Genomic DNA, 16,153 nt, shown 5'->3' with positions numbered 1-16,153 from the left:
GGGTGGGATGGTTGTGTGTGCTCTTTTGGTTGGTTGCTTTCACTCTAATTGAATGGACTTAAGAGTGAGCTGTATGGATGCAAGCTAAACTTGCTTCCAGTGTTATTTTAGTTCCTGGGAGAATAAAAAATAAATTAATGATTGTTATAAAAAGCTGGGGTGTTTTCTGTAACTTTCAGTGCCCCTCACCTGCAAATAACTGAGAAAAGCACTTTGACAGCTAGATCTTACTCTGAATTTATTCTTAAAGCAAAGGTGGAAGGCACCTAATGCTGAATTCATGTCTAGAAAGAGCTAGTTGATCAGCAAAGGGACCAATGTAGTTTTAAAATGTAGGCTTTGTCTTCTGTTTGTTTTAGTAAAAAAAAAAAACTGCCATACTTCAGGTTCACCTCTACTGAAATTAATAGGCATTTGCCTTTGCCAAAATATTTGCTTTGAAACTGCTTACCTGTTTCGCCTAATAACTTAATATGTAAGTAATGAGTTAATTAAAGAACAGCTTTTCCCTTCACGGTACCGTAGACTTTTAACAGAATGGATTTTATTAGCGTTCATGGCTTTAAACCTTGGCTGAGTGTGAGCTGCTTGAAGTGTTAGGTGTGCAGAAATGCATCACGGGCAGTTGTGCCTGTTCTTAAACTGTGTGCAGGTGTGTGGCCTGTCTGCTTGGGGATTTCAAAGCTTCGTTTTTTTCCAGACTGAAATGAAGAAGGGGAAGGGGCCTTTTAAAGGAAGGCTGTGGGGAAGGAGCAGGGCCTGGCTGTGGGCCCCTGCTTGGCGCCCCCCTGGGGTTGTGGCCTCTGAAACCCTGTGAGCCCCTTCCACAGGGGGCCTGGAGGGGAAGCCAGCTCTGTTGGCTGACGTCTGACTGTCATTAATAGAAATGTGTGGTTTCATCTGCCCTCTTCATACCGTGTGCCCCCTCACCCTCCACTTCACCCTCCAGGAAGTTTCTGGGCTCTTGGTAAAAGCTGTCAGCTGGAGAATTTCGGGTCAGCTTTGTGTTTGTGAAACGGCATTCTTCAGTAATGCACGTTGTATACTGTCTCTGAATTGCATGCTGTCCATGAGCATCCAGCTTTCTGGTTTTATATGTACAGAGAAACGGTCTTCTTGGTCTTGAGATCAGACCTCTTTGGGTCGTATGAGGGCACAAACAAAGTGGGAGAGGTGTTTGCAACTCGCATTGCACTGCAAGCATACTCTAGGGAAAGAGGCTGTATGCAGAAAGACAGCAACCTGGTTGACTCGAGATGGAGTAGTACTTAGGTAAGACACCTTCCTTTAGACATCCCCCAAGACAGCAAGGAAGGGGGCTTGCTGTATAATATATGGAAGTTGAAATTCATGTTAGCTCTGTTGTGATTAGAATATGAATGTTAGCCACTCAAAACTCAATTATGGAAGTGAAGTGCAGTTCTAGCAACTCCTTACTGCTATAAAAGAGGAATGAATTATCAGTTCAAACTCTGTTTTATTGTCCGTATCAGTTTTTGTTCATACTGCTCATTACAGATACTATTGTGCTTGCAAAATATATATATTTTTTTTTAATTGTGGATTTTTCTCAGTAAGCAATCTGAAAGTTTACACTTAATTAGGAATAATTGGTATTCTTAAGAGGTTTCTCTCAAAGTCGTCTGGCAGGTCGAAGATTACTTTTTTATTGAATTCAGCTGTGCATATGCAAGGGAAAACTGTTCAGTTCAGACCTGAGACTTGCTTATTGTGCTTAAGCAGTGCAGCGTTCACAATTCACATGCTGGTAACCTTGAATGAACTTCTCTTGCTCCTGTGACTCCATGTGGCAGACCGAGCAGTTCACTGCACCAGCTGGGTGGTATTTTAGGACTCGGAAAGAGACCGTGGCTCTGGTCTGCATTTAGAAGCCTGATGTATACTGAAAAGGGCCTTTCCACGTGGTTCTCCTGTCTGTCTGCTGGTCTTGTGTTCAAAGCTTTTTCTTGTAGCCAAGTAACTGTATCATGTAACATAACGCAGTGGGATGGCACGTCGGGACTTTCTAAACTAAGGTATTTAAACTTTGTCAAACGGTGCACCTACTGATGCCCTGTGTACTTAATGATTAAAAGAAATATATTATTTAGCAAGCACTTTCTGAAAGAAAAGGCACTAAATGGTTAGCTCAGAAAAATGTGAGAATTAATCATTTTTTTTCTTAAATTAATGCAATATAAATATCCAGGCTTCCTTCAAGAGATCTAGAGTGAGGTAAACACTCAGAGCCCTTTACTGTGTAAGGCACGTTGGGCATTACAGTAGTTCTAATAACCATGCCACATTAGTCCCTCCCTAGCAATGCAGAGTTATGCTAATTTGTTTTGAGGGAGACCTGTAAAGGAAGAAAGACATGCTAAACACAACTATCCCAAATGGATTTGGGTACTTTTTCAAAAGCAGCAAAGAGTGCTGCGTCTGTCTTGCAAATTTAGCATAGAGACCAGTCTCCTTAAAAATCGTGAAGAAATCAGCAGGGGAGGTTCTCCACAGAGTTCAGCGTGACAGAATTAGGGCTGGTGCACTTAATTTAAATTTACTGAATCTGGTTGAAAGTTTGGTAAGGTGCTTGTACAGCCCAGGCTTGCCTTCAGAACCCCACTGCTGGCATAAATGGGACCGACCGCAGCAGTCAGGTGGGGATTGCCAGTGGGCAGCAGGAAGGTATGCAAGGCGAGACACTGAGCATCGTGTGGTGGCTTCACATTCCTGCAGATTTAGGTGATACGGAAAATGAGGGCTCCCCTTGGCCTCGTAGAGGCATCGTGTTGTTGAACAGCAGCTCTGTCTTTCATCTCAGGAAGGAGATGTATTCGCATTGCCTTTCAGGAGAGCTCACCCCCTCTGGTGTAGAGGACTCAGGAATATGCATCCCTCTTGAATTAGCTATCCAGGAGGAAAGACTTGGAAATTGCACCTGTAACATTTGGTTAAAAGGTTAAAGAAAGAAGAAGAAAAATCTTTAGTATTGGGTGATATACAGTCTTGCATCTATAACGCCTCTAATTCTAAAGAGTTTTATATTTTGGTGGTGAAAACTGGAAATTTTTGTCAATAGTAAATCACTTGTTGTTTCCAGAATGCTTTGGAACAATACTCTTTATATAAGTGTGTGTGTGTAAATTTTGTCTGTGTATATATGTGCACGCATGTACAGTGTATATCAGAAGTTTACATAGAAATTACAAGAAGTTAAAATGGAAATAACCAAGTATCACAATTCCTTGTGAACATGTGGTTACTATAATTGTAGTAACACTTCTTTAAGGTAATAGTGATGTAAAAGTTCATTTGACGTGCTTCAGTGACTACTTGAACTGATGTTAAATCGCATGGCAGTTGTGCTAATAAAGCATTTGAGGAGGAGAAACAATGCCTACCACAACAGCAGAACTTCTTTCAGGGTAGGAGCTGGGTTGTTTCACTTGTATTTTTTGTCTGTTTTAGTGATGTGGCATCCCTTTTTCTTTGTGAGTGTATTTATGTATTTATTATCAGAAGGGCGACCAAGCTGGTGAGGGGTCTGGAGAACAAGTCTTACGAGGAGCGGCTGAGGGAGCTGGGCTTGTTCAGCCTGGAGAAGAGGAGGCTCAGGGGCGACCTCATCGCTCTCTACAGTTACCTGAAAGGAGGCTGTAGAGAGGTGGGGGTTGGTCTATTCTCCCACGTGCCTAGTGACAGGACGAGGGGGAATGGGCTAAAGTTGCGACAGGGGAGTTTTAGGTTGGATGTTAGGAAGTACTTCTTTACCGAAAGGGTTATTAAGCATTGGAACGGGCTGCCCAGGGAGGTGGTGGAGTCACCATCCCTGGAGGTCTTTAAAAGACGTTTAGATGTAGAGCTTAGGGATATGGTTTAGTGGAGTACTTAGTGTTAGGTCGGAGGTTGGACTCGATGATCTTGAGGTCTCTTCCAACCTAGAGAAATCTGTGAATCTGTGAATGTACGCAGATAATGAATGCAAGCTTAGCAGAGGTGTATGTGGTTGCTGGTAACCGAAGATATATTAGAATGTTTTGGCACTTGCTGTAGTTGTATTTCTGTCATTATCTGCATTGTTGTTCTTATATCATCACATTTTTTGTTGTGTGAAACTGGCTAGCTTCAATTGGTGTAAAGTAGTAAATATTCTTAGATTAATTATGGTTGGCAGGGACCCCGGGATGTTCAGTGTCCCAGCATCCTGCTGAGAAGCAGGTCAGCATTGACTTCAGGCTTTTGTCCACTTGGGTCTCAGACCTGTAAGGACAGATCCTGCAGCCTCTCTTAGGCTCTGTTCCTAATGGAAACCTCGTTTCTCCTCTCTAGTTGGTACCTCCTCTCTCAATTCTGCATGCATTTTACATGAAACTGGTACAAGATGAGAACTGAAAAAGTTCTGACTGGCAGTGCCTAAATCCTAAGTGTTAGGAGGGAAAGTATAAACGCCCAGATCTATGGAGATCTATGGATGCTAACGTGTGTGTGGCCTTGCAGAAGCTGAACAGCAGTTCAGGCTCCTCAGAAGAGGAGGAAGAGGTTGAAGAATTGAATTTTGGTGCAGTTGTATTCAGTTTACAGATGACAGATGTATTTATGGAATAGGTACCCCAGCTACTCTAATATAACAAATATATTGTGATGGAAAAAGTCACACGTTAATTTTTTACGTACCTAACAATATTCGATGCCTCAGAAGTCTTTACGAGCTTTGTGTTCTGGGTAGGTAGCTCTTAAATGAAGGGGTGAGGTTCCTGATGCATTGAAAAGCTAGTCAAAGCTGTAGGTTCGTGGCTCTTCCCTGATGCTGCTGCCTGTCGAGCTGACTAGGGTAAGGAGGCCGTGCTGGCTGAAGCTCTGGGGCTAACCTGGCATTCCCCTGCCTTCTGTTCGTAGGCTTTGCTTTGGCAGCTCTCCAGCCTGAGAACTGGAGCTAGTGGTGTTTTCCTAGGCTTAGTTCCAAAAAAGAGATGACTTTTATGTTCAGTTGTACCTGTTGTGGGCGGGGGAGGGCGGAAGGAAGGGATGTTTAAGCACCTGATGTCAATACTTAGATAATCATGTGTATACTTACATCAAGAGTATAGTGCGCTGCTTTTTCTATTTCGTACCTCAAGGGTAGACAGGTACTTTAAAATACACTGCTTGAAAAGTTGTAAATCCTCTACATTTCTCTATAAAGAGGAAAAAATCATACTAAATAGCCATAGGAACATAATAGGATGGAAAATTAATGACGAGGAAGAAGTCTTGTTAAACCTGTAGTCTGTTACGATGTTGCTCAACCTTTGTGTTTAAGCATTTGCTTCAGATGGATGAAGTTAAAAATACGACTTTTTGATACAAGGCTTTCTGGGTAAATAAGGCTTCTGTCAAAAATTGATATGAAAGGCTTCTCTAACTTTAGTACTTGCTTTAGATGGTGCATATAATCCTTAAACTGTAAAAATAAGCTTTCTCCACCTGGTAGACAGCTTGCTTGTCTTTTGTTTCTGAACTCCTAGCATCAGACTAATGTCAATACTTCCATGATCTCTGAAGCTTTCTCAGTAGCCTTGTGAAAAAGCAAGACCATGGCCGTGTTTAAGTGTGCAGCATATCAAGATGACTGACCCTGGCAATACCAGGTTCTCTAACGGGGTTGGGGTGGGGGTGTGAGGTTTCTTTCTTCTTCTGCACCCCCTGATAGCTGCAAGCATCCTTCTGTGTGTCCCAGGTACCTCACTGCTTCCGCTGTGTAAAAGTCTGGTATGAGCTTCAGTGTCTTGTGGAGGTTTGAGTCACGTCTCGGGTAGATTAGTTGTGAGTACTGAGTAGTGGTGCAGTATTAGTTGTTGCTCTCCCTTGCCTCTTGTTTACAACTTTCTTTACTATTCAGAACTTGGACCATAAGCTTTCTAATGCAGAGACAGACAGGTTGAATTACAGACAAGAGACTGACATATGCTTTGGAGACTGCAAAGCAACAGTGACTTCTATGATTATCGGGCTGTCCCTGCTAACTTCAAATACAGCCACGATCCCGTCAGAAGGCAGATATCTTGGAAACTGTCATATGTCTGTCTGAGCTCCAATCCTGTGAAAATGGAAATGTGGGTGAGAGGAATCCAGCAGCGGCCGGGTAGTGCTCATTCTGCAGTTACAAAGCCCTTACCAGATTCCTGATATGCAGCAGTTGGTGTAGTTTCATTCCAATAAAAGACTGTTGTGTCAAGGAGATATAGTAGCTTAGTGTTTCAGAAGAACAGGCAGAGTCCATAAAACTTGAATTCCTCTGTTTTCTTAAGAGGCTCAAATATTCGGTATAATAACTTCTGTGAATTTGTATGAATTCTGTGAATTCATACAGCTATTCCTGAGATGATGGTACAAAGCAGTTAATGATAGGTATTTCTCAGCTTTGTGCTCCTTCTTACCAAAGTTTGGAAGAACTTTTTAGAGCACACCTTGAAAATGCTTGGCTGTGAATAAAGTAAGCCTTTGTATTGTTGGTTGCTGCTGTGAATAGTTGCGTACATGCTTCTTGATTGCTCATCTTCCTTGGGAATAGGCTTGATTACCTGGGACTAGTTAAAGGTGTTTCTTAAGTACCCAAATTCTAATTATTCTTCTAGTTTATCGATATTAAATTACAAGCATTTTGCACTGCAGACTGTACAGTGAGTTGAGTGCATGGCTTTCCTGGTTGGTCCTGCCAACAACAAAGGCAGTTAAGAATTACACTTAGGCAAGCTTGTGCCGTGAAGACAGCATGGCACTTCTGCTTAGATGCCTAAGGCTGCTACAATTATTTAGCTGGTAAAGTAGCTCTATGTTGTTCCTCCTCTCCAGCCCCAAATCCCTCTAGGATCTTGGTCTATAGTCACTGGAGGAAACATTTTCTTCCTTAAATCTCTATTCTCAACGGGCTGCTCTTCTTCATTGGCATTACGGGGAACCCAGCTAGCAGACCAGGCTCACTTGGTAAGCTGAGTCTGCAATCAATATGAATTGTGCTATAGAGCCACTGAGCCTAAATAGAAAAGACTTATTGATCCAGCCAGTGAAGACTGATCGAACCGCCTCGGCGGTCAGCCAGAAAAGCAAAAGTGTAGCTTCCTTCCCATCCCACTCTTAATGCTTGTTTTTCTCTTCTTTATATGTAAAATAACATACATGTGTTTCTTTCCTGGGGCTTTGTGAAGTTTTCTTTATAGCATTAAATTACAGAGAGGTAATCTAAAAGTGGGCGATAAATAAAGGTTAGGAAAAAAACCTACCTTGGGGGTATATCTGTACTTGTGAGAGGAAAACAGAATGCTTATTTAGTTGATATACATGCACATCTTGAAATTGAGGCCAAGATAATAGAGTTTAAAGGTTTATTAAAGTAGATTGGAGTACCGTAAGTTTATGCTTACACTAGATGAGAGGGAAAACTGTTGCAGGGGAGCAAGGTTTGCTGTAGTATGGAACTCAGTGATTGCTGTGGGTACCTTTCTTCTAGCCAGTTTTTTGACAGCCTCTGGCTATCTATTTAAATCTACTTAATCTGAAGTTTGACAAAGAAGCAGCTCTGTAGTGAGGTTTTTTGTTTACTTTATAGTTATTAGGGGATGAGAAGACTTTTGTTTAACTTCTTGACTTAACTTTCAGATAGTAAACTACTCGAGCATGTAAGCCATTGATCTGATCCATTAAGTTAAGACTCTCTAATTTTTGGAACAGATCTTAATAGGAAATGAAGTAAAAATTATGAAAATCAGTAATTATGCTGTAGCTAGAGCAGCTGCAGAGTTTTCAGGTACAAAATTCTTTTTTTTTTTTTTTATTGAATGATGTGCCCTCTAAAGTGGGTTGGGAGGCTAATGTAATGACAAATACCCAATGTTTGATTTGAAAATTTGAAATAGTCAGGAGTGACTTCTGACATAAACTTGGTAGGCAAAAATTTTGGTAGACAACTAAAACTTTTGATTCTTAACTTCTTGGGGGTTATTTAAGAGGATAAATCATTCTTAGTATTGCATTGAGCTTCATTTATGCCAACTAAAATTACTTGCAGCATTCCAAAGAATGTGGAAGCCAAATTGATGCAGCACACTTAAAAATCCAAATTTGAGAAGAAACAGATGGCTTCTTATGTTTACTGCTGTGGTAAGCTAGTAAAAAATAAAATACATTGAAAACAGCTTTTTTTAAACAGCTAGGATGAAATGAAATAATCACTGAAGTCCAGACTATCTTGTCACGATGTGGGGAGCTTTTAAAACCCATAGGAGGCATGTGGGCTGATCCTTACCGGGTAGATAATTTCATTAGAAATAGTACTGACTGACACTTGCAGGTTGGTTAAGACCTTCATGAGGCAATAGCACGTGCCCACCAAAAAGCATATCATAAATTCATTCTAAGTTCCTATGTTATCTTCTGAAACCTTTGCTGTAGCTACTGCTTTTAGCTTGCGTTTTGATTCCAACTTAGTGCTAGTGTTGTGGGAATTGCTGACTTTTTCCCTCTCCCCTTAACTAGACCTAGATACCTATTAATACAAAGGAAGTCTTTTAGAAATAGCTGTCCGTGGAATAAAATGGGAATTGATATACTCTTGCTTACAGCTTCATTAGGAATAATTCTAGTAAATAAAATGTTTGAGTTGTCTCTAACTTAAGGAGGGTTTAAGCATATGCTAATATGATTTGTAAAAAATGTTTTGGAGCTTTCCACCAATAAATACATTATTCTGAGAGGAAAATAAACTTTGATGGGCAAGGTGGGGGCGAAGATGGGAACTCTGCCCTACAATGTGCAGGTAAACAGTGCTGAAGAACAAGAATTTGGGTGCTTAAAGCAAAAATGTGTTAGTAAACCAGATGGATGAATTTTTGACTGTATTGTGTCCCTATTACAAACAAATTAATAATGATGTTTTTTCTGTAGCTTACCTGGAGATGTGATTAATGTTCAGTATTCCTTCTTCTAGTGTGTTTTGGCAATATGAAAACCTGAATGGTTAACAGGAACACTAATTTGAAATTAAAGCAATAAATCAGAGTTAGTGAAGTAAGTCCTGCAGAGTGCCACGCTCCTCAGCTGGCGTTGGGAGCAGCATTTTGTCCCACGTCCTGTGGCAGCGTGCCTCTTCATCAGCTACTGTCTTTCCAGTCACGCTTGTGTTCACGTCCCTGCTACATGCTCTGCTGATTACCTTGGAAAAGGGCAATGCTGTAACTGTTCAACTGACCTTTCAGTTTATTTTCTCTTGTGTAATATGAAACATGAGCTAACACAGTCTTAGTCTACTGATTTCTAGAAAGAAATCTGTCTCTTTACATTTCTGCAGCTTCTGCTCAAATATGATGGAGTTTCTCTGTAGTTATGTTAATTTGAAAAGAACTGCCTCAAATTGCTTTTGCTTCTCTGTTAGGATGATATCCAATTATTACGTCTAAAAGAAGGGTTTTACTGCATAATTTATGCATAATTAAGACTATTTATCAGAGATAGTGAGACAATGACTATTAAATGAAGAAACTTGATATCTAAATTCGTTTATCTAACAAATATTTAGATGTGTAAAACAAAAAGCATGCTACTGGTAAATTTGTTGCTTTACATACGAAGGCAAAAGCGTAAAATAGAGCCTTAAGATAGCCATTATAAAATGCTTCTTAAGACTGTTTTGTTGTGCCAGGGAAGCTGTTTTGGGAGCTTTGGCATATGCAGAGTATACATAGCTGTAGTGCTCCAGAAAGTTGTAACAGCTTAGTATCTTGGAGGTGGCTTTGTTTTTTGGGGTGTTTTTCAGTTTTTAAAAACAATAAAGTAACTGTATACCTTTTATATCTATAGAGGGTAAAAGATGAAGAGATTGAATAGTTTTCTTGTAGCACGTGTTAATACTCAAGTACGTATGCACATCTCTCTTTTCCTCTCTTGCTAGAGTTGATGTCTAACTTGTTCTCTAGAATTCAGATGGAAAGAAATTGCCCTTTGCTCCTTCTAAGAATTAGTAATTTGATGCATTTATCCTGTGAGGTGTGTATCCTGTGTATTTATCCTGTGTGTATCTAATAAAACTGAAGGGGTTGAAAGATGAACAAACGTGGGTAAGAGAACATCTAAATATTGTGGGGAAGGGGTTCTTAGCAGTAGATTGGTTTAGATAATCTAGTGGAGCAATTATTACTAAATGATTGCATAAAGTTTGCACTTGATGCATCTTGTAATCACTCTTGCATTTGATTCTGAATCAAGGACGATATATAGTCATTGTGTAGCTGATGGCAAGACACTGCAGCTGTCAAATGCTGGTGAAGTCACAAAATTATCTTAGTGTGTACGGGAGGGAAGACAGTTACTTCTAGTCCTTGGTATTGTGCAGAAGGCATTGTGCCAGAACTTAAGCTGGCAAATAATCTTCTTGATAAAACACTACTGAGATATATTTGTCTTTAATATATTTCTAGCTTATTAGTCTTCACTTCTGTCAAAAATAGCAGCTGCTGCTAAGATGTCAAGAAAAACACTGTGGCTACTCTTTATTTTCTCACAGTTTTGTTCTCGTAAGTACTGGACTGTATATTGTTGGTAAGGCTCAAATTGTACAACACCGCTTTTATTTTGGAAAAGCTGATGCTTAATTAGTAACTCTGTACTGTGTATTTCGAATAGAACAAGTGATTACTCATTAACTATCCCCAGGCAAATATTTCCTAGATTTTAAGTTACCGTGTTTAGTTTGAGAGCTGTGCTCTCTTCATGCTGAATTAATGGGACGTTCAGACAGAGTTGGGATTTTACATCCCTTTGCTCACCATGGAAGGGTCCTTGGAACTGTATCTACTGAGTTAAGGTGTTGTGGGTACAATTGCATTGCATTTCCCGTTTTCTTCCACTTCCATTTCCCCTAAAGCTTCCGTATTACAGATTTATTCTAGTAGAAAAAGCAGTAAAGACACTCTAATGCATTTACCTATATTCTTGAAGGAGATTTTTGGATGTAGCTAATGAAAAAGCCATTATGTCTGATGGCTCCAGCAACAGCAGACACTGCTGAATGTTTTCCCCTCACTCCATTCACTTGAGTAAATTTTAAGGAAACTTTTTGTGAACACCAGAAAAGCAGAGAGACAAGCTGCCTCCTCTGTTGGAAAGCAAGAAATGAAAATTTGCATGTTGGTGTTTGTTATCTGCAGAGTAGAGAACAACTAGAAAAGCTGCTTTTGAAAATTTTGGCTTTCTTGTATTTTTTGTTCTCTGCTCTAGGGTATTTTTAGTGGCAAGTAGCAGGGGAAACTTACTCAAGCTGGACCATACCTTGAATTTTGAGCACTTCCTAAATGGTAGGAATCGCAACAAATGATTTAACTCTGTAAATTTCTTATTGCAATACCTGTATATCCAAATTATTTGAATAACAGTTAACTTTATTACTCCTAATATGAACTTAATATCTTCAGACAATCTGCAGAATACTTAGTTTTCAGCTAAGGATGAAATGAGTGTTAGATTGCCTCTCTCCTGGGATAAAGAGGCAAAGTATTGTGTAGTGAAGAATTTTAATAGTGCAGCTAGAGACTCTGGGATGTTCTGATTTAGCCACCCACAGACAATGATAATGACTTCAGAAACATATAAAATCTTTGCTTTTAACCCACAGAAAAACAAAATGAAATGTCAGACTTCCTGTCTCTCTGTAAACATCACTCGTTGGTGTCCTACACTTTTAAAACATTCTCTTGGAATTCTTCTAACACTTCAAAGGTTACATGCTGTTCAAATGTTGGTTAATCTATTTAAACATATTTAAACTTATTAAAAATTCATTTAATCTTTCTATGCGGAAAGTGCAGGTCAGTTGTCTAAAACTAAAGCTGATTGAGGTTACAATGCAGTAGTTCTAGTGTTCTGAAATAGTGGTACCTACCTGAGATTTATACTGTCCTTAAATGAAGGAAAGGTGAGTAAAGGAGGTGGAGAAGGTGGTTTAGGTCCTGCTTGACGAACCTGATCTCCTTCTATGACCAAGTGACGCACTTGGTGGATGAGGGGAAGGCTGTGGATGTGGTCTACCTTGACTTCAGTAAGGCTTTTGACACCGTTTCCCACAGCATTCTCCTCAAGAAACTGACTGCTCTGGGCTTGGACTGGCGTACACTTCGTTGGGTTAAAAACTGGCTGGATGGCCGGGCCCAAAGAGTTGTGGTGAATGGAGCCAAATCCAGTTGGAGGCCGGTTACTAGTGGAGTCCCCCAGGGCTCAGTGCTGGGGCCGGTCCTCTTTAATATCTTTATCGATGAGCTGGATGAGGGGATCGAGTGCACCCTCAGTAAGTTTGCAGATGACACCAAGTTAGGTGCGTGTGTCGATCTGCTCGAGGGAAGGAAGGCTCTGCAGGAGGATCTGGATAGGCTGGAGCGATGGGCTGAGGTCAACTGTATGAAGTTCAACAAGGCCAAGTGCCGGGTCCTGCACCTGGGGCGCAACAACCCCAAGCAGCGCTACAGGCTGGGAGATGAGTGGTTGGAAATCTGCCTGGCAGAGAAGGACCTGGGAGTACTGGTTGATAGTCGGCTGAATATGAGCCAGCAGTGTGCTCAGGTGGCCAAGACGGCCAACAGCATCCTGGCTGGCATAAGAAGCAGTGTGGCCAGCAGGTCTAGGGAGGTGATTGTCCCCCTGTACTCGGCTCTGGTGAGGCCGCACCTCGAGTACTGCGTTCAGTTTTGGGCCCCTCACTACAAGAAGGACATGGAAGTGCTCGAGAGAGTCCAGAGAAGGGCAACGAAGCTGGTGAGGGGTCTGGAGAACAAGTCTTACAAGGAGCGGCTGAGGGAGCTGGGGTTGTTTAGCCTGGAGAAGAGGAGGCTCAGGGGTGACCTTATTGTTCTCTATAGGTACCTTAAAGGAGGCTGTAGAGAGGTGGGGTTTGGTCTATTCTCCCACGTGCCTGGTGACAGGACGAGGGGGAATGGGCTAAAGTTGCGCCAGGGGAGGTTTAGGTTGGATGTTAGGAAGAACTTCTTTACTGAAAGGGTTGTTAGGCATTGGAATGGGCTGCCCAGGGAGGTGGTTGAGTCACCATCCCTGGAGGTCTTTAAAAGACGTTTAGATGTAGCCCTTAGTGATATGGTTTAGTGGAGGTCTTGTTAGTGTCAGGACAAAGGTTGGACTAGATGATCTTGGAGGTCTCTTCCAACCTAGACGATTCTGTGATTCTGTGAGAAAAGAACAAAAAGAAATGAGGGGCTTTTGTTTTGGTAACCTTTCACTAGTGACTAGTTAAAGAAACAGTTATGAACAGCAATTTGCTTCTACCGCTTAATTCTAGTTCTGGTGCACTTGATTTGTTGGACTCCAGAAATCTGCTTTGGGAAGAACTTCATCCTACTCTCGTCTTCCTTCGATCTGTCCCCTTATAGGCAACTGAATGAGGACAGTGTTAGGGAAAAACAAACTACAGAGTAAAGGAGAAAATGAAACGCAGGGACTTGATATGCAGAGCAGTGACTACCTGCATTGGCTTTGGTGTCGGTGAAAGGACTTATAACTACATCTTCATATCAGTATCAGCAATATTAGAAAAAGTAATCTCTGAATGGCCATGTGTTCTTTATTTTGAAGTATTCAGAGGTGGTGTATCAATGCTTCTAGCTTCCACTTTGATGTTTTTGTTTCCTTTTTTCTACTATGAAGCAGTAAGGGTCACAGTAGGAAAAGAAGTAGCCCTTATTAGTGGTAATTGTTTCATGATTGTCCTTCTCATATTCCCACATGTTCGTCAGGCATGTACATGGAAAGTATTGAATTGTACTACTTTAGCCTTCCAGGAAAAGCCAGTGAGTACAGAGACCTCATTACTGTGCTTCATGAGATGGCAATTACCAGTAGCGTGGTTTACAAATGGGGGTTAAAGAGGTCTATCGTTCTGGTGGATTGCAGTGGATCGAAGATCTTGTGCTCCCCTGATCTGGTAAGCCTGGACTGCATGGCTCTGCGTGGATGTACCAGATCAAATTTGGAGGCAAGAATGCCTATTTTATAGACAGGCTTCATGAAATGCAATAATACGTTGCTTGTTGAATTCAACTAGTTGCCCAGAGTGTTGCAGCAGACCAGACTGGAGTCTGTTTTTACAGCGTAGTTTTCTGAGTGAATTTTACTGCTGCTGCTGGCCACTTTTTGAATAGACCCGTAGTGTTAAGAGCTGCTTTGGTGTGGAACATTAAGACCCAGGTGTTAACATTGCATCTGCAGGTGCAGAGCTTCTCTTCTTATGTAGCTATCAAGTGATTTTTTTTTTTTCCCCCATTCCAAAAGGAAGCTGTTGCTGCTTATATTTTCAGTGTAGGCACTTAAATGATACCCATCACTGCTAGTTGGTGACAACATTGCAAGACTTTAGACATCTATCTCTAAAGGATGGGCTGTCTGTGATAACAGGAGGGGATCTGCAGCTCCTGAGCCTCTTGATACGTAAATCAAAACCAGCTGTTAATCCTTTCTCATGTTCCTGTAGAAGTAGTCTATCAGAACTAAAATCAGTATTTCTTCTATTCCTTATTTGCCAGTTTTTCAAGTGTAGCTTTATGTAAATAATACATTATTGTAGAAAAGTAAGTCTTTAAAAATGATGGCAGTTTACCTTTTGTACTTTCTGTAGTATGAGAAATAATCTGTACCTAGTATTATATATATTGTCAGTGTGGATGCACCACACTTCCACCAGTTTGGATTTTTCTTTGTTGCAGTTTTTTGACCTTTCAGTTGTCCACAGGGTTTATAAGTTAGAGTGGATCCTGCAAATGATCTGGAATAGAGTAACTAGATCTCTACCTGTAACAAAACAGGAAATACTTGATGCCTAGACCTGTCTGTCCACTTCAGGAGGTCAGTACTGGTTTGACACTACCCAGTTCTTCATTCTCCACCACTGGTCCCAGTCTTCCCACACTGTCACTGCGAGCTTCATTCAGTAATTCTGACCACAGCATGCAATCTCACCACCACTCCATAGGTGTGATGGTTTGTACTCTTTTGTAAGAAAAACTAATGCTTGAGAAACTAAGCCCCAACCCCAAAAAAGCCTACCCTTAAAATAAAAAAGAAGTCTTGAGAGAAATCAGCAGATCCCTGTTCTCCAGCCCTTGGTACTGTGTCTGGGAAAACTGCAGGAGAGCTTGAGGTCAACGTAATGCTGTTGCAGAAGCTGATGGTATGTTAGCCCTCAAACAGAGCTGCTGCATGGGCGTGTTGGGAAGATGCTTGCGTGTCAGCATGGTTCTCTAGCACTTTTCCAGCCATAGCAATCGGATGGGGGAACCCAAGCCAGTTTTGATAACACTGCTCCGAAATCTCAGTTATTCTGAATAGCATTGTTCTTGGTACGTAATTGATGGTACAGGAGAGGATTTGATGACCTAGGCACTCTTCGCTTTTCTATTACCTGTTTTACTGTAATGCTGATACAGCTTTTCCTGTGGTGGAAGAGAGTTGAAACTTGAAAAATAAGACCTGGTGTTCCCCTAGGAGGCTTCAGGAGCAAACTGATAAATAGGGTAAGTGGTATCTCAAAACATCCAAACAGTTTTTCTTAAGGTTTGTTGTTTAAATGAGGAGAGAAAAACAAAAGAACAACAACAAAAACTAACATTTTAAGTTTTCTATTTCTGATCTTTCAGTCCTTCCAATACCTACATTGACTCTAGCTTTATTTTTAACACTGACATTCCTGCAAATGTTTGTATTTATTGAGAAATGGGAGGATTTGGCTACAGAGAATACCTTACTGGACATTTTCTTTCATATCCTCTTTCCTTTGGTGTCTGCAGAACTGGGCTTTCCATATGGATGCCAGATATCATTATCAAAGCCTCTCCTATTTGCTTTCATGTTTTGAATAAATTAGCATTAATATTGGGCCAATATTGTGGAAATAAATTATGGCACAAAAGCTAGTGTAGACAAAAATCTAAAAGATGAATAGCTACTAAAATGAACATCATAAGCAGAAGAGGGACTAAAATGATTAATGTTAGTGTTGACACCCCAGGTCTTAAAATAAGCTGATTGACTCTTCTATAAACTGCAATAACTATGACTTTCAAAAAAGGTGTGAAAAGAGGCATAAAAATGTTGTGAAATTTGGCAGCCATCTTAGAGTGCAGCACCA

The 16,153-nt window shown here is 40.9% G+C and overlaps 1 protein-coding gene across 5 annotated transcripts in view; it reads left to right on the top strand.

The window, feature by feature from the left end:
- Nucleotides 1–16,153, top strand: part of GBE1 (1,4-alpha-glucan branching enzyme 1) — a 179,519-nt gene that overhangs the window by 22,049 nt on the left and 141,317 nt on the right. The gene's annotated exons all lie outside the window — the stretch shown is intronic.

This window comes from Anser cygnoides, chromosome 1 (assembly GCF_040182565.1).
Source record: "Anser cygnoides isolate HZ-2024a breed goose chromosome 1, Taihu_goose_T2T_genome, whole genome shotgun sequence".
NCBI classification, from domain to species: Eukaryota; Metazoa; Chordata; class Aves; order Anseriformes; family Anatidae; genus Anser; species Anser cygnoides.
This window is presented reverse-complemented; position numbering and strand designations above follow the sequence as displayed.